Source organism: Corvus cornix, chromosome 3 (genome assembly GCF_000738735.6).
Source record: "Corvus cornix cornix isolate S_Up_H32 chromosome 3, ASM73873v5, whole genome shotgun sequence".
Classification (NCBI taxonomy): domain Eukaryota; kingdom Metazoa; phylum Chordata; class Aves; order Passeriformes; family Corvidae; genus Corvus; species Corvus cornix.
The window spans coordinates 74912147-74931488 of NC_047056.1; the positions used below are offsets into that span (position 1 = coordinate 74912147).

The 19342-nt window shown below is 36.0% G+C and overlaps 1 long non-coding RNA gene across 10 annotated transcripts in view; it reads right to left on the reverse strand.

The window, feature by feature from the left end:
• LOC109950907 overlaps positions 1-19342 on the reverse strand; it is a 207493-nt gene that overhangs the window by 166103 nt on the left and 22048 nt on the right. The gene's annotated exons all lie outside the window — the stretch shown is intronic.

The following is a 19342-nucleotide window of genomic DNA, read 5'->3' on the forward strand; positions in this document are numbered from 1 at the left end:
CATTCCCCTTTGTTTAGGTACCTGTTAAGAGCTGTACAGCAACAGAATTTAAAAATTAGTTTTGAAATGTATGGGACAATGTAGTTTTGCATGTTATGGGTGGCCATGTTCATTTATATGCTTGTAGTGTTTGCAGCACTTATTATTCAAGCAGTCTTTTAAAACAGCAGTTAGATATAAATTAAATTTGAATATATATACTTCTGTCTTTCCTCAACCATGTCTTTCACTTGCATCCTTCTTGAAAGTCCAAGGATTAAGACAAAGCAGCCAGTGACTGAATTCCACTCCACACCCAATAATAACTCTTTTTAACATTAGGTGCAAATTAAGGTGCAACAGAAAAACCCAGTTAATCTTATATCTTACAGTCCACAATAATATAAACCTACGATCTTTAATACTGCCATACTGAAAAGATATACTTAAGGTATCTGCACAGTTAGATCTAAAAATCAGATCTTGAATGAGATCCTACCAGCTAGATACTTCTGTAAAGGTCTAGTAAAGCCAATCAAATGGAACCCCTACTAATTAATTAGTGTTTCTGGATGCTGATTACTATCTGAAGCATAGACAAAGCTTTACAAGACATTTTTACAGCCAGACATAAGCAATCTAAATTTCTAAAGTCCCTCCTCAAATCTTAATTATGTAGTATGGACACTAGCAATTTTCCATGTTGTTTTTTGGAACTAAGGATTGAGATGGTGAGAACTGCAATATATTTTTGTTGTCTAGCTAAACATGTTACAGCTGTATGAAATGAACTCCAGTAATCAATGGAAAGGAAGCCATGAAAGATTAAGTTTCAGCTCCCACCTGTAAGAAGATGAAATTTCATCAAGTCTTATCCAAGCCAATGCATGAGGCTAAAGGTTATTTGGCTTGGTGTTTCTTCTGCTAATGCCAGTCTACTTTGTATGGGCTATTTACTTATATGGTGATTGAATCAGAACAAAAAAAACCAAAAAAGACATTACTGCTCAATCTACTCTAAACATGATTCAGAATGGATTTCAACCAAGGTCTTTTCCTACCAATTCTAATGTAGTCTAAAGCCATTTTGATCTCCATACCCAGGTTAGGGCAATGTAGTTGGCCTATATTTAGAGTAAGCCAAAGGCTGAGTAGGATATAGAGGAATTGGTGCTTCAGAGAGAATTAAGAAAAAAACCCAACAAATTGATGATGTATATCCACCCTGTATAATTCATGCAGTATAAAACATTTCCAGAACAAAAGATCAAAATCAGTCTACCTAGAACAACCCAGATCACCAGAGCATTCTTTTAGAAAAAGAAAAATATAGGTTCATTCCCCTGCAGGGAGATGTAATGGTAGAACCCTGTATTTTTCAGGAAGGGACTGACACCACTGACATATTGGTAAAAGTACTTCTCTCCTCTGATACTGTATTCCTTAACATTCACTTTACTGTTTTTCAAATCAAACTATTTTGCTAGTACTAAATTAGAGATCTGCAGAACTTACTCATTTTTTCAAGCTGAAGATTTCCATAAAAATACTAATTCAGTAGATTCTTGCTTTCCAAAAAATTATAAATCCATCCTAGAAAATAGAGTTGGTAAACTCACTCAAACAACTTCAAAGGCAAACTCAAAAATTCAAAGAATATTTCATAGATACAAGTAATAATTTGACACTTTCAAATGACACTGAAGCAAACTATAACAGGTGTAGTTTCACCTTAATTATTTGCTCCCAAAAAGAAAGTGGGTAGGGAGAATACATTATTTTACCTTTTAAGAAAACTATGTCTACTTCTTTTGTGGGAATTTTTGGGTCTCAATCATAATCACAGAATCACTGCATATTCTGAGTAGGAAGTGACCTACAAGGATCATCAAGTCCAACTCTTAAGTGAATGGCCCATACATGGATTGAACCTACAACCTTGGCATTATTAGCAGCATGCACTTACCAACTGAGCTAATCTCAGGTAATGCAAACTAGGACTTAATTTCAGTATGATATGAAAATTTACCCAAACTTGGACAAGATAAAAAAGTTTTGAAAACTGTAGTCACAACAAGGGCAGGAGAGACATGTAACAGTTGAAAACTGAAATCATGAACAATTCCACCTGCACAAAGTAATCACCATCCCAAGATTTATCCTATATTTCCCTTGATGCCATGATGCACTTTTTTTGCTATATTCCAATCCATATTTTGGGAGGACAAAGAAACTGTCTTGCTATACTCTCCAAAGACAGTACTAACAGAGGATAAATTGGAGAGAGAAGGATCTGTGTGGCAATAGAATGGAAGAAAGAAGAGCAAGGGCATGAGTAAAACTCCTGATTTGTGCTAGAGGCCTTGGATTCACAGATTAGGATGGCTAGGACTGAGAACTAAGTACCAGGGCAGTGGGACTATTGCTTGAAAGCAAGAGAGGGTACAGAAGAACTACCATGCCATGAACTGAGTGAGACTGAAATAAAGAAATTATCTGTATAGGTGGACTGAATGGGACCTCAGCTGATATAAAATCAGTTGGTTCAAGTGACTCCAAGCACCACTGGTTAAACAGAGATGAAAAAGAAGTGTCAGGAATGATAGCGAGTCTGAAAAGTCCAACATTAGATGACTTAGGAAGGGACAGATCAGAGAAGGGAAGAACTGAACAAATGCAGAAAATGTGCAATCAAGATTACTGAGATAAAGAGACCTGGAGAAAGAAGAAAGGAGTAGAAAGAACAAATTATAAATAAAACTCAACCAGGCTGTAAAGAACAAACCAGGAGACTCCATAGCGTTCAGACTAGCTGTTCTCTACAGCCTGGAATCAAACCCTTAGTTCCCAATCTCACCATTCCACTGAAACTGGAAAACACAAAGGAACCAAGTGTCTTAATTGCAGGTACTGGGCCACAGGGCTAGTTAAAGCTTTGTTCTTTGAAAAGTGTGAGTTTGTTTCTTCAAAGAGCAACATTCTCTACATGTTTTGGATGTAAGGATGCCAACCCCATTCCATGAGGAAATTAGCAAGCTGACAAGGAATGGAATTTCCACTCAAATCACCCTGTTAAGAAAACTCCCATCATGAATTAATCATACATAGAACACATCCCATTAATAAAATCTTGTTAAATCCAACATTAAAAAATGCCAAATTGAGACTATTTGTCTAAACTGTAAATAGAGGGTAAGAGGTATTTTTAAAGGCCAGGAAGAAGGACAGTAAAAGTCCTGGAAGTAGTCAGGATTCACCCAGGATTTGTAATAATAAACTCACCTATGGCTGATTGTATACAACACATTTTCTTCAGCATCTGCCTTTATTCAAGTTTCACAGTAAATATGATATACTCTAAAGTGGGCTCTTGAGAGCTAGTAAATACGGACATCCATTATTAATGCTGTACAGGGTGAGAGATCCTGTACAGGTCAGTGCTTCAACCTGCCTTAATCCTCTGTTTCTACAACAATGGATTTTTAAGAAAATGCTTTGATTTCACCAGCAAAGATTAAACTTTACTTATATACACTGGAAAACAATTTAATTTCACTAACCAATTGAGAAAGAAGATTTTATTAAATTTATAAAATTTAAATAAATTTATTAAATTCACAATTTTATTAAATTCTACTGGAGGGAGGGCAAGGACAGATTTAAGTTCTTTCTTTTGGTGTGACAAATACTGTAGTACTGTGCAACTGAAATTTCACAAAATGAATGAAAACCTTAGAATTTTCTAACTGCACATATGCAAGAACAGAATAGGTTTATTTTTAATAGCATTATATATTTAAGAGCAAATAAAAATATAAATTAAACAGAAAATACCACTTAAACACACAATTTGTGTTCCATTAACAGAATCTAATTATAAAAAATAAAAATCATTTAAAAATCCAACTCTACTGTTATATTTGGTCTAGGTTAGGAGTATGAGATTCTATCATATAATAAAAATGATACACAGTTTCTGTATTAAACAAAAGAGTAGACAGAGGACTGATACTGGATTTGTAACAGGTCTTAACTCAGTAGACCAACTAGGACCAGTGCTCTGGCAGTAGTGTTTCTATCATTAAGTGCTTGTTACAACAAAGAGCATTTTGAAATAACACTGAATCTTTTCTACAGGGTCAGTAGCAGATGAGCATCATGTTCAAAAATTACTAGTCTTGAGAGTGTTCTGGGTTTGTTACAACAGAGATTTAAGTTTAAATTTTAAATATGAAATAATAAACCCTACAACAAATTAGTAGCTTCCTGATGTTATTACAAAATACACACTTATGTCTCTGAATTGTAATTTTGCTAGGTAGGCCCATACACACCAATAAAAGACAGTACTGCTGTCTAGTCACACAAAGAAAAATAACCAGACGTGAATATAAATTTCTTAAAGGGACTGAAGCTAAATACAGTTCAATCATATTTAATAGTAAAAACCAGTGATTACCACCAGAAGCATTTGCAAAAATGTTGAAAAAACCAGCAAAATCTAAAAAGAGAACAAAATTATCCCCTTTAGTTGTAATAAGACATTCCACAGATCTTTTAAAAATACTGCAAAACAGTTGAACCACATGCACCACTTTCTGAATTATGAACAGTTTTCTTACAGGCTTTGTATCTTATGCTGACCAAGCCCAGTTTTGCTCCAGTTTATGAAACATGACAAGACCACAGATAAAGTTGATCTATGCTGCAGGCTATTTGTGTTGTCTACTCAGATGGTATGTCATAATGCCATGAGCCCAAATACTGTATCTTCTTTGTTTTCTTTCATTTGTTTTACTGAAGTTTTATAAAACCAGAGACAGACGTAAGATTTGAATTTATGGCATTGTTTCTCCCATCTAAGAATAAGCACTAAACCATAAGGGTGTATTCAGAAGAATCTCCTGTGATGTCTGAGACCTGCAGAGACAGCATATGCTATTTATTTTGGGGTTTTTTCACTGAGGAATCTCTGATGTGAAGAGTATGTAATAATGCACACATCATTTTATTGCCTTTTTTTCTGAGCGATATTTTTTTGTTTTTAAAATATATTGGTACTGGCAACCACTATTTAAAGGATTATCTTAGAAACTGTCAGCATTTCAGCATTTTCAGCTTTATCAAAGCACTATTGACTGTATTAGAAGCTGAATAGAGTTCAGTTGCTGATGATACAGCTTGAAGTTTATCACCTTTTCAGAGGATGTCACTGAGCACCAAGAAATTAGCAAATTCTGTAGAGAGTGTTTAATCTTGGAAACAGGGACATTCGTGATCGAGTGCATTTTGTTCCTTTAGTTGCTTCCATTTATGTTGGAAAATAAGAAACAGGACAAACACACATTGCTCCTCAGCCAGATCAGTCTAAAATGTTTTACAAACCACATGCATAATAACACAAGAATAATAAATAGAAGATATTAAAAATACAAAAACATAGCTACCGAGGAGTTTGGATGGGCAAAATTGTTTATTGAAAGACTGAACTACTATAAACTCCTGGAAACAAATGTGAGAAATTAGTTGTATGTAATCATCATGTTAATGTGTATTAAGTGGTACTTCTCTAGCCATGTGTTCTAATAGTACAAACATGTAGCATTTATAATAACTGTTGCTATCTTCTAGTTGACTAAATGAAATATTTGAGGGAAAAATGACAAGCTTTCAGGTATTCAAAACTTTCTTCCAGCCTGAAGTAGAAATAGCAATCTTTCAAACTAAATAAAAGTTGAGAACAATTGCTCTGGTTTTAATTTAATCAAATCAATTGAATTAACTAAAAGATAAGATAGCTCATAAATATGAGGCAGAGAAATATTACAAAGGGAAAGAATACATTTGTTTGCTCCTATGGGACAGAGAGATGGAGAGCAAAAGAGACACAAGTAATTTATTGTCTGTGCAGCATGGAAAGGTTATTCTAGGGTGGCAAAAAATATAATGTGCCATAAAACCAATGTCTCTGTTGAGTCCATGGTTTTTAGTGCCCAGCAGAGTTATGAATTTTAGTTCCAGAATTATCTTTTGAAGGTATTTTGTATGTTTCCCTTGAGCAGCAGGGCTGAGAGGTCGAAGATGAAGTGGCTGTTCTGGATTAAAGCAAATGTGACATAGCTATGCAGGCTGGAATTCAAAATTCAATAAGGTTTGTATAGATATCCTACTTCAGGGTTCTATTTAATTGCCAAGAGTGGGCACTCCCAGAAACAAAAGTGATGCAAGGCCCCCGCTTAAGTAATTTTCAACAGTTAAAATAGTGTGAAATAGCCTTAAGCAAGTCTTAAATGATAGCTGAAAACTATTTAACTATGATGGTGATAGGACCAGTATAGAAAATGGAAAGCTTATACCCAATATTGAGAACTTGTCCTCTGCTCTGACGAAATAGAGAGAAAACTCCGAAGAAGTCTTGAGACAATATTTTCCCCAGCATAACTTCAATAACCTCCTCAGCTTGTTCCAAAGGACTTTCAGAATACATTTAACCTCAGGGTCAGGAAAAATGAAGAATGGCTCAAAACTCTTGGTTTAAAAGAACATTTTCCCAGTGTATGCAGAGCCATAACCATTTCAAACATTTTGAAACAATAAGTTGAAGGCTCCAAGATTTCTTTACTGAAGTACCACAAGCAATGTTTGTGCTCAAGAAGCATTCCAAGCTGAAGTTCTTCAAGGGATCTTTTGGGGTTTTTTAGAGAGTAAATTCCAGCTGCCAAACTGTATGTCAGACATGCTACACTGTAGAGGTTTAACCACTTACTGGGTGGTTATGCCACACTTAAAATTGCCCAAATTATGCTATCACTCAGTGGATGATATAATAGATAAATTAAGTGTTCTAAATTATATAGGCTGTCACACTCACTTCTGTGTGCCTTATTGCTAGTCAGTAATAAGGTTGGAAAAATTCCTATGGAAAGCATACAGATATCCAAGGATATCAAAGTGGAGAAAGAACAGATTCTCCATGACCATGCTACTTCAAGAACAAGAATCAAAATTGAAAAAGATGGGTCCAGACAAATTAATGTTACACATTTGATACGTAGAAAATATTTTTGAAGGTTTTAAATAAATATGAAAAATAAAACAGAATAAACAGGAAGCATAATGGAATTGTACAAACACATTATGTCAACAGTGGTAAAACGCTTAAGTGACTGAGTCAAATGCTTCAAAAGCTTCTAAGGGGTTAGAATGAAATGTCACAAGACAGTTACCCATCATATCCAAAACCCCTATTTTCATGAAGACCAACAGTCTTAATACCCAGCCAAAGATTAACAACTTAAGCACTTAGAATAAAACCCTTTAGCTGCTAGACCAACAAACCTCTATCTGGCCCTCCAAACAGTGTGAGCTAATCCAAGACTCTTTCAAGGTTTTGTCTATAATGTCAACCATGTTTAAATGTCAACCTGCATTTAGAATATGTTTCCCTTTCTGCAAAGTCAACGGATTTTTGGTCTCCTCTATAGTAAGACTCAATCAACTCAGCAGCACCTATTAACTAGTTAAGAGCTGCAAATTACATATACAAATACTTTTTTTCCCCCTTAAAACGATTCAAAAATACCTCTTTCATGTTAATGCTCATGGTATTATGGTACATGGAACAACAAACAATTTCTACATTTGAGTTTTGGGCATTCATTGTCACTGCCAAGACACTTGCTAGCAAGAAATTTTATCAAAAGATAGTCCACCTACAAATTTTCTGCCCTTCTGTGAAAAACAACAGATACTTCAAGCAACAGCAAAACACAAATTCAGGATGACTCATACAACAATACATTCTCCCAGAGTTACCAAACAAAACATGTGAAGCAATTCTTAAAACATTCATTTCTCCTATTTTATTCCACCATCAAGGTTACAAGAATCAGTCATTCCATACAGTTCTGTGTATATGCCCCACCCATGGAAACACTGCAGGCCAGGTTGGTCATGGCTACGAGCAACCTAATCTCATTGAAGATGTGCCTGCTCATTGCAGATGGTTTGGACAAGTGACCTTCAAAGGTCCTTTTCTCTATGATTTTGTAGCTCACAGAAAACAGAGATTGTGTGATATTGTAAAAACTGTGTTAACTTCTTAATCTATTGAGAGGCCTTTGCAGCATGCAAAAAGAATGAACTGTCATTTTGAGAACTTTTGAACATATGTAAATCAGAAAGCATTTTTTATTACTTTAAAAAAGGAAAGAAAAAGAGTAAAATGTGATATAATTAAAAAATCAAAATGTGCATAACAAAACGTGATGTTCTGTGTCTACATAGAATAGAAGGGAAGAAGTTTTGTTAAAAAATAAAATGTTTCTTTTTTGGAAATTATTGTATAACAGAATTAGTAGCTCAGAGTGTTAGGCAGTCTGATTCCCAATATCAAATGGTTTGCCAAGCCTTTCTCCCCATAACAGATTTACCATTATTATGAAGACAAGGGTTTAAGATTACCAATGATGAAAATTATCTGACATGCAAATATTTAGCATCTATTCAATTTATTTGAACAATGTATCTTTACTATCATTACTAAGAAAATTTCAAACAGAGGAATATTCCTTTCTTGTAACACTAAAGAAAAAGGAAAAAACAACTTTCATTTTATTCAACAGATTCATTACTACAGGTCATTCCCCTGAGAAATATTCTATACAATCACAAAGGATACTAAAATCTGAATCTTGCCTAAGTCAAGAAGAGTTGGAAGGGCTTCAGAATCAGCTTTAGCTCAACAGTGATTTCTACATCCAATTAAACAGTGGAATTGATGGACTCTGAGAATGCCATATGCTGCCCTCTGCTGAAAAGATGATCATTATGACTTGAGGTCTTACGGCTGGAAGGTCTGACAGACGGGAAAAATAAGTGGAGGGTCCTCTGATTTCAGGGATGTGGATAATTCCTTTAGGGAGAAAGGAAGATTAAATGCTCACCTGGGCAAAGAAAAATTTCACAGAACATATGGTGTATATATATATAAATTATCCTGACAAGAACATGAAGTCAGCAAATTGGTTATTAGAAATATAACCATTGAGGATTACATTGATTACATTCATAAAAGTCTTTAAAATGGCGACCTGTCAAGCAGTTTAGATCTAACATGTGACATACTTTAAAGACATTATAATGTAATGAGGAGCGTCTTTCTGAGTGATTTTTTTTTTACCCTGTTCCCTCTGTGGTTTCTGATTGGTGCACACATATTTCAAAGTTACTGTGAGAAATTTAGCAATTGTACCTCTGTTAGATAAATAATAAAATGTTTACACTCACTTTGAAATATTTTTAATTTTCACAGACTCTTACATATTAAAATGGATGAAGGAGAAAGAACAAGAACAAAAAAAGGAGATCTGGGCACTTATCTAATGCTTACAGTATCATTTGCTGCATTACTAAAAATATTTATATTAAAGAGGATTCTACTACATGACAACCAGGGAAAAATTGTTGAAAATTGTTGATGGATCATCAGAAGCTATGTTTGGAATACTGTTGTGTTTGATCATCCATAGTGATACAGATTTTGTCAGACAAAATATTTATTTACACATATATATATATATGCGCTCCAGCACCTGGAACATCTCCTCCTGCTTCTTGCTGTTGCCTCTACTGTTTCTCTCACTGTTTCACTGTTTTTTCTCCCTCTGGTATTTTGTGCCCTTTCTTAAGTATGTTAGCATATTTGGGGGAGTTGCCAAACACAAGTTGTGTTGGTTTTGCATGGCCTGGTTCTTGGTAGTGGGGGGCCACAGATGTGGCTTCTGTGAGAAGCTACTAGAAGCTTCTGCCATGGCCAGCAGAGCCAATCCCTGATGGCTCTGAAGATGGACATGCTGCTGGCCAAGGCTGGGCCAATTAGAGATGATGGTAACACCTCTGTGATAACATATTTAAGAAGAAACCAAAACAAAGTTTGGGGCCCAGTTTTAATTCCAGCCTGAGTAGGAATGACAAGTTGTGAGAAGAAAACAACATGCAGGCACCAAGGTCAGTGGAGAAGGAGGGGGAGGAGGTACTCCAGGTTCCAGAGCCGAGATGCCTCTGCAGGCTGTGGTGCAGACTGTGGTGAAGAAGGTTGTTACCCCTGCAGTCCATGGGGATCCACAGGGGATGCAAAGATCCACCCGCAGCCCATGGGGGAGGTGCCCACGCTGGAGCGGGTGGATGCCTGGAGGAGGCTGTGGCCCAGTGGGAGACCCATGGAGAGAGAGGGAGGCCCTGCTCCCAGGCTGGAACAGCCTGTCCTTGAAGGACGGCACCCCGTGGAAGAGAGACCCACAAACAGCAGTTTGAGGGGTACTGCTGCCCGTGGGATGGATCCATGTTGCAAGAGTTTTGGGAAGGCTGTTGATCGTGAGATGGAGCCACATCAGAGAAATTCACAGAGAACAGTTTCCTGTGGGAAGGACCCCACAGTGCAGCAGGGGAAGGACTCTTCTCCCTGAGCAGCAAGAGAAACCACAGGTGATAAACTGACCAAAATCCCCACTCCCTGTCTTCCTGCGCTGTTAGTGGGAAAGAGGGAGGAGCTTGGGGGGGGGGGGGGGAGAAGGTGGTTTTAAGGGCTTCTTTTACTTCTCATTATCTTCCTCTGATTTTGTTAGTAATACATTTACTTAATATCTCTAAATTGAGCCTGTTTTGCCCTTGGAGTATTTTCTCCTGGTCCTTATCCCAACTCATGAACCCTTCATTAAATTTTCTCTCCTCTGCCCCGCTGTAGCAGGAGAGGGTGAGTGAGCAGCTTTTGTGTGTGCCTGGCTTTTGGCCAGTGTCAAACCACAACACTTGTCTGGATAGCTGAGTTTTGGCCAGCTGTGGGTCCGTTGGAGAGCTGTGTAGGAATACTTTGTCAGTTTTCACAGTAAAAATCATAGCATCTTCCTGGGACCTGTATTGCAATCTGTGCTGTTCAAAAAATTCATTAATTATGTGAAAGAAGGCTGGAAATCTACAGAGTTTACTTGCTTTTGATAGTAAACTAATGGTTGTTTCAAATATCACAATATCGTCTGACTATGGCAATTAAGAGGCAGAAAAAAATTCAATACAGACAGATATAAATTCACAGGCCAAATGAAAAATAATTCTGGCTTTACATACACAGTGACAGACTCTGAAGTATATACTCTCCAATAGCAAGACCTTTGGAGTTAGATCACTCTCTGGAAATATGAGGAATATGCTTAATAATAGTTAAAAGCAAAGAGAAAAATTATTATGATTATTATTATTGCCACAGAATACATAAATAGCACAGCTCCAATTTAAATAGAGTATATAAATCTGGTGGTCTTCTTACCACAAAAAGAATGAAATATAATTGGATAAGGTACAGGAAAGGACAAAGAATGGATCAAAGTTGACACAATTTCTATAGAAAGAATGACCAGGATTCCTTAGCCTAGAAAAGAGATAGGGACATATCAAAGACCATATATTAAAACTGGCATTAAGAACGTGAAAAAAAAGCATATTTACTGTCCCTTCCAATAGAAGCAGTAGGAAAAAATAAGGGAAAATAGGTAACAGAAGATTCAAAACAAACAGAAGAAGATAATCCTTCAAACACATCCATAGAATCAGGGATGCTAAATTTCACTCAAAAATTATCAAAATATTCACAGGGAAACAAAATTCTACCATGGGCTATGAAAATTAAAAATCTCTAAGAAAAATATCTCCCTAGTTCAAGAGATCTCTAAGCTCTGATTCCCAGACCAAGATCTGTACAACTTAGATCAAAAATGTACATATGAAATAGAGAACTTCGACTCAGTGGCTCAAACACAGATATTTCAGACACCTAGGGTATCTGAGACCTGGGGCTAGCAGACATGAGACTAGAGGAAATCTGAGTCCTTCTGGAATGACAGCTGGAGGCTAGGGCATTTCAAATAGCACTAGACACTTCTATTTTGATTATTAAATCCTACCTTGTATATTGAAAGAAGTAGCTCAGGTTTACAGTCTCAAATGTCAGTTAAATGCATTTCCATTTGTAAGAGTTTGGTAGTCAGTAAACACACTTTTTATGTCAAAGTATGCTGTTGCTGCCCTAGTCAGTCAAAGAACCTCAGATAATTAACGTTTATTGTCTAAGCCCTGCTTATCAGCAAACTATAGCAGCTGATTTTTTATAACAATTACATCCAAACTACATCCATTTGCACTGTGTAACACTATACATATTTTTAAAGTCCTCTTAGCATTTAATATTATCCAAAGTTTATGTTAAGAACAGAGAAGTAGTTATTTATCACAGATGAACATTTCAACTTCAGCTACCAGAGTTACCTTGATAAATTAATACAATGCTGTTGCGATTGAACATCATACATTCAAAATAGACTTATATCCACCAATCCAGAAGTAATTCTGCCTCCCTGTACCTTTGACTAACAACACTATGGTATTTCATGAACATCCACTATTCTTTCCCAGGAAACTCCAGGCTCAATTGGTGCTCAGAAGGAATCTGCTCTGATAGAAAACCATGATTGTAAGTAGAATTTTTATTTCATTTGCTGCAGCACCTGGAAATTGTGTAATAAACAACTGCACAATTGGAAAGAAGGTATCATGATCAAAACAAGTGATAGCTTCCCTGAAAAACTTGGATTGTGTTCTCCTGCTGCATGCCTTAATAACATTGATAAGGCACTTAAACGGAGCCTTTCTGAGGCATCATTAATTGTGCCCACACATATCCCATTCCAGCTTATTCCTTAAATATCTTTTGCAAAAATGCTGATAACATAGCTGTAAATGTAATCCAGAGGAGTTCTGCTTTCAGCATATAGAAGTTAATATACAGCATATAACGTTAAGTACTCTGAAAAATTAGGTTCTAAGGTTTCTTTTTTTTCAATTTGTATATCCTGGATTATTTTACATGGATAAAACCACTTTCTTTCCTCCCTCATTTCTCTAGAAGATTTTAGAAATAAAATAATTAAGATTATGAAGACTCAGACATTGAGCAGCATGAAAATGCAGTAATTCAGACTTCGGAGCAAAAATGAGCAACAGAAAGCCAAAGGTTACATGTCAAACAACAGGCCAACAAAGCTGAAATACAGTTGTAACTGAGACCTGTATTTAAGATCTACATGTTTAATCTCAATTGCACAGATTGCAGTCAGGGAGTAAGCACTGGAATTCACTTAACTGTCAGGGGGCAGAGTTCAAGAGTGTCTGGTCACGGAAAAAGTAGTGGATGGACACAAAAAGGAGTCTGGAAAGAGAATTCTGACAAAAAGGCAAAGGATGAGGAGAAGCCTAAGAGTAGCTAGGAAAAACTGGAAAAAAGAAGCCACAAGTAGAAATGAAATAAGCACTCGTATTTTAGTACCTGTACTAGATCAGAAAGCCTCTGCCACATGGAGAGGAGGGAGGAAAATTTGCTAAGATGTTAGCAAAAGGTGAGACTGGACATGGCTATGAATGAGACTGAAAACTGTGAGAAGTCTTTGGAGTAAGAACTAGAGTGGCTACATAAGAAATGTGGAACTGTGTATGCAAAGCAGAAAGGAGATTTGACTAAGTGGATACGCAGGCAAATTAAACTCTTGGAGTTCTCATCTCTCAGTTTCAGCTTCTCAGCCTAAAGCTACATTCCAAAAAGTCTTTTTCACAATTACTTTCAACTTTATCCTCCAGTTTCCATTCAGTTTTTCTCTCAATCTTTTAAGACTCAGCAGACGTGTTGTTTTCAACCTCAAGCCAATCCAAGCACCAGCAGCCAGGCCAGGGCTCACAGCAGCCCAGCTGAAAAAAATTGCATTGCAAATCACAGTGCTGATGCCTCATTGCTATTCTGGCTCAGAACTGCTCTAAGAAAGAAATTTATTCTGAGTCAGAACCAGTTCAGTAGGAATGGCCCAAGCGCTAACTGATGAGAACTGCACGTCTGCAGTGGATGCATAAGCTCTTATTAGATGTAGGAGATGCAAAGGGGAGAAATATATTCAGTTGCCATCTCTTCCAATTACAAACTATGAAAGTATAGAGCATGCTCAGTGATTATGATAGAGTATTAGAAATTAAGTTCCAGGAAGTCCCTGCTGATTATACATACCCTGAGCACACAAACCCCAGTTTTTCAAAAGATAATAAATCGTGAAAGAAGGCAATGGGGAAGGGAGAACCAGGAGTGGAAGTTTTGGGTAGAGACTTCTGTAACTGGTCAACCAAGTCATACTCCTGATATAGCAGCTAGTCCCATGTCAAATAAGAGCCACAAAGTATTTAAATTAAAAATAGCTCTTTTTTTCTCTTCCCCCCCCCACCCCCCTTTTTAGTTTCTTTTTTTTAAAATGACTGGGCCTTTTTTGCTGTAATGACCATAACAAACTACTGAGGCAGACACCAGCATGAAAATTTTTGCATCCATTTTTTAAACTTAGGCAAGTATTAAACAAATTTAAATGGGCCTGTAATACTACTGATCCTATATCCATAGCTGTCACACTCTTCCTTGGGAAATACTGTTCCTTTGCAAAGACCAAACTATTTGTAAATGGCATATGATTCTGTCTTTTAGAAAGAAAATATTTTAGAAACATTTTGCCACATGATACATAATAACTTTATTTTAAATGCCATCCATTTTTTAAGTTCACTTCAATGCCTGTCTGTAATATTGGCATAAGCTACAATGAAGATCACAGAGATGGTGCATTTGTACCGCAAAATAAGTTTAAAAGTAATTTAATCATATTCTAAAAATTGAGGTCTACCTTTTGAAAAATTCTTAAATATCCACTACTCACCAAAAGAAAAAAAACACAAATGTGAGATTTTTTTTCAAGAAATATGGAATTCTTTTTTTTAAATGGTAATTAGCAAAACTGGAAAAAAATTGCATCATCATTGTCTTGGTGGTCAAGAGGTTCCATTGAGAGGTCAGTGATTCTTTGCTCTAGTTAAGAAATGAAAGAAGATACTCTGAAGTACACTGCTGAACTCATGCCTCTACTCAGCTTTACATGAAATACACATTCATGCTGGCAGACAGAAAAAATCACTTTCTGTCTATGTAGTAAAAGTATTCTCATGGAGAGTAGGAAAAGTAAATTTGTCTTTTCTGACACAAAGGAAGAAAGTGCACTAAGATCTCCCACATCTGAGCTAAACATTCTAGCATGTGCACTCTCACACAAAATGGATAGGCAACACAACTATCATTTATATCATCAGTCAGTCCTTCCCCCTTCTTTTTCATTTTTTCTACTTTTCCTGAAGGCTGCTGTTTGGTTAAGTCCATCCCAAACTGTGATTTGCTTTAAGTAAACCAAACGCTGAGACCTAGACTGCATTTAGGAAAAGAAAAAATGAGGTAGGTCTCTGATTTTTTAAAAGAAAGCTTCTCCCAGAATAAGTAGCCTAAAAAAGACTTAGCATCACGGAAGAATGCAACGACGTATGATTTAGTGTCACTAGAGGTGACAACAGAGCTGTAAACTACAAACACCTAAAAGCTTACAATCCAAGCTGTCAAGCAAAGAACTCCCTGCAGGTTTAGACCATCTGGATAGCTCCAAACTTTTCTTAATCTCATTCAAAAAAGAACATGAACATGGATGTATAAACAGTGGAATCTTAAACAGGAATGGAGACACAACTTACATCAACTACTTAGGTATTCAAATAACACAGCCGATTTCTGCATCCACAAGTCAAATATAACATCAGTAAGTAGCTAAGTATTCACTATGTAACCACCAAAGTACTCAAAAACATGACCTAAAGTAGAGAATCAAGAAATTTCACCTCCTTAGTATAATGGATAGCTATATTACAGTCTATAAATATATACACAGGAAGACAAAATTCATTTCAGTCTCACAGACAGAAGCATAACAAGACCCAGGGGCTACAAACTGAAGACAGACAAACTTAGAATTAACATCTTAATTACCAATGATGAGTACCTCATTGAAAATTGTGATAGACACTCATCCTTGAAGTATGCTTTTTAAAAAGAAAGGTAGAGGGGTTTTTTATCTTTAGAGAGACATGACCTAGTTCAAATGGGAAGAAACTAAGACAGCCATGAGGTCTCTGTTGTACAGTATGCCAGGCTAGATGATCACAGTCCTCCCTTCTGGCTTTTTAATCCATGAAACTGTGTACATTTCCATTTCAATGAAACTGCATCTTTCAATGAGCATTTTTTAAAGGAACAGCTTTCCAGTGAGCTCTAGTTATGCCTTGAAGGCATAGCACTCTTTTGGTGGAGGCTTGTGAAAAACTTCTGGATAGCACAATATGGTGTTACTCTGAATGGAGGAAGCATTCAGTCCTTTCTGAGGCAGAGCTGGGACTAAGTACAGAACACAGCAGAATCTGCTTTGTTTAACATATTAATTTGAAAATTAACTCTTTGCAGCATCACACTGAATCAGTTTAAGCGCTCAGTTCCACCATCATTTAATGAATTCAGCAATCACTTGGCATACCCTAATTTTTCAGTGGTGTTTACCAAATACTTTCTCTTAAATCACCATAGAATGGGGGGGTCTAATGTAAAAGCGTTAGCTCTGGAACACATTTGGATCAGGACTTCTGATTTAATTTCTTCAAAAAGGAATTCTATTTTTGTGCATCAAACTACATGGAAACCTGGACCAGAAAAAGACAAATGGATAACGTTGGGCAATTCACATAGAATATTTCTTATTGCACCAAGACAAATCACTAGGGCAGACACTACCTTCAGAGATGCTCTGGTTATGGCAATCTAATCAGTTCATTATTTTCCATCTGAGTTAAACCATTGCTTTATAGTATTAGATAGTAAAAGAATTTTTTAAATTCACCTTTTGGAGTTTTGAAGTCACTTATTTTGACAGTTAGCAATAAATTTAAACTAATCTGTTTTCAGTACAAAGCACAGAATGTTACTTATTCATATCTATTTCATTTTCTTACAGCAGTTTCTGTTTCATTAATATGTTCTTGTGATTTTTATTATTTCATTTCAGATGTGTAAGGAATCAGGCAAAAAATAAAAAAAATTAAGATAATTCTGACCGTTGACACACAGAAGTAAAACTCTAGATCCTTTACATGAAATTAATTTTTTCTGCAGGTAATACAACGAAGTGCATAAACCTTCAAGTTCAATGACATAATAGCAGCTTAAATGCAGTTACCCAATAAACATAGTGTATAAAGACTTAAAACGCAAGCATATCTTACAGGTAGAAAGGATAATCAGAATAGTTTACTACCTTCTGAAAAGATCTCATCATTTTGTGATTCAATCTCTGACTGCAGTTTGTATGTGTGCATGCACTATAATCACATTTAACCTTGAGAAAATCCTGCATCTGTTACATGCTTTCAGCGGGGGGTCCTTGCACTCGTAAATCTGAAAACCACATCTGACTTTATACTTCCTGTGATGCTAACAATGGCTCATGCAATTATTTGTCTGCTTTTAGCTTAGTGTTTGTGAATAACTTCTTATTCCAGCTATTAGTTGTTATCTTTTTATTAATATTTTTCATCATCATGTCTGTAGAGGTCACTGTGATAGAAAGGGCAAATCATATAGAAAATATCTGTAGTCATGAATAAAGAGTTTGAAAATAACGCTGTTTCTTTTTCACTGTTTTATCCACAATGTTACCTCTCACAGTCTGACCTCAAATGTGTAACAATACCTGATGAGAGCATAAGAATAGCAACAACCACATGTTTCTCCATAATTGCTGTTTGTCAGTCATTTCTTCAGCATTAACAACATTCCAGACAACTCAAGGTCAACCATATCTTATGCTAAGGAAAAAGCCCCTTCTTATCAAAAGAAATGGGCAAGCCAACAAAAACCATCGCCAGCTTCCAGATGAGTGCTTCATTCTGGCTCAGTTTTGTGCCCATAACTAAGGAAAGCAAAGCCATTGAGTAAATTCTGCCAGTATAAAATGGCAATCAAAGCAACTGAAAATATTGCTAATAGTATTTTCCCCTTTATACATCAACTCTGTGTTTTATTAGTCCCCTGGGATGACCTTCTTTATAAATCTGACCTTGAAAGAGTTCTAGAGGATATTGATACGAAGATAATTCTCTAACAATTTCTAGAGTGTATTAAAAAGTATAAAATTACATATAAAATTACGTGTCACCAATTTTCCACCTTCAATCTTACTAAATTTACCATTGAAACTGATAAGAAATATCAACCTAAAAATAAATTAAATAACATGGTGTTACAGATTTTATTAAGACCCTTACTAGGCCCACAAGGATTGAAGAATTTAGTTAAGTATTGTCTTAGAATCTGAGTCACATGCAAAAGAAACAGAAAGAGCATTAAACCAATTTATAGAGAGTTTTGCAAAAACTCTCTCAAAAAAAGTAGCCATATATCACCAACTACAAAAATAATGTATCTTAGGGATGTAAATAGGAATTACTGTTTGCCATTTTCACCAACTGCTAGATAAAAGGGTAGGAAAGGAAGTATTCTACAGTTTGATTTCTCTTACTCTTAAATCGAAGAGATTTTATTCATTCTACATAATTAGACATTTTAGCAACAAAAAAAATAGTTCTCAAGTTTTTGTAAAAAATTAAAACAAACCCATGAAAGAGCTATCAGCTCAGGTTAGAAAGCATAAAAAGAATATTGCTTTATTCAAAGATACAAATGCCATTCTAAAAAAGCTTTAGATTCTTTTTCATTAGAAAATTACTTTCAAATTTAATACTGGACTATTCATCCTTTCTGTGGAGTACTAAAGGACAAGATTAATGTATTCCAATCTTTTGATGGAAGATTTTTAAAGAAAGATTTAGAAGGGTCTAATGCCATGAAGCACTTGGCAAGAACACCAGCTGACCTTATGCACCAATTGTTTCATTTCTTTTGGCACTGAAACTGTTTTTCTTCAGCTCCACAATATGACCCCTGTTTCACTGCCAAAGCAGACCTTGACATTAAGAAAAGAAGTTCTGGTGGCAGCAGATTTTAGGGCATCAAAAATGGCAGACTTAACATCATCAGTCTCATGAGAACACTGCAGTATGCTGATGGAATTTCCCCAAAAAAAATTGTTCGATATCAACCCATGGTTGCTCCTAAAAATTGTGCGATTTGCTTTTCTGTTGCAACACCATTCAGATTGATAAATTCTAAAATTTGCAAAAACATATCTGGGTTTTTTCCTAGCGGAAGAACTATTGGTAACAAAGATGCATGTCTCAAGAGGCAGACATCAACTAATGACGCCTGACAGCATGCTAAACACACTACTATAAGCAACCTATGAAGTTTTACAGAGATTAAGTGATAAGTGCTACAAGCTCTGCTCAGTCCAAGTTCCAGGTT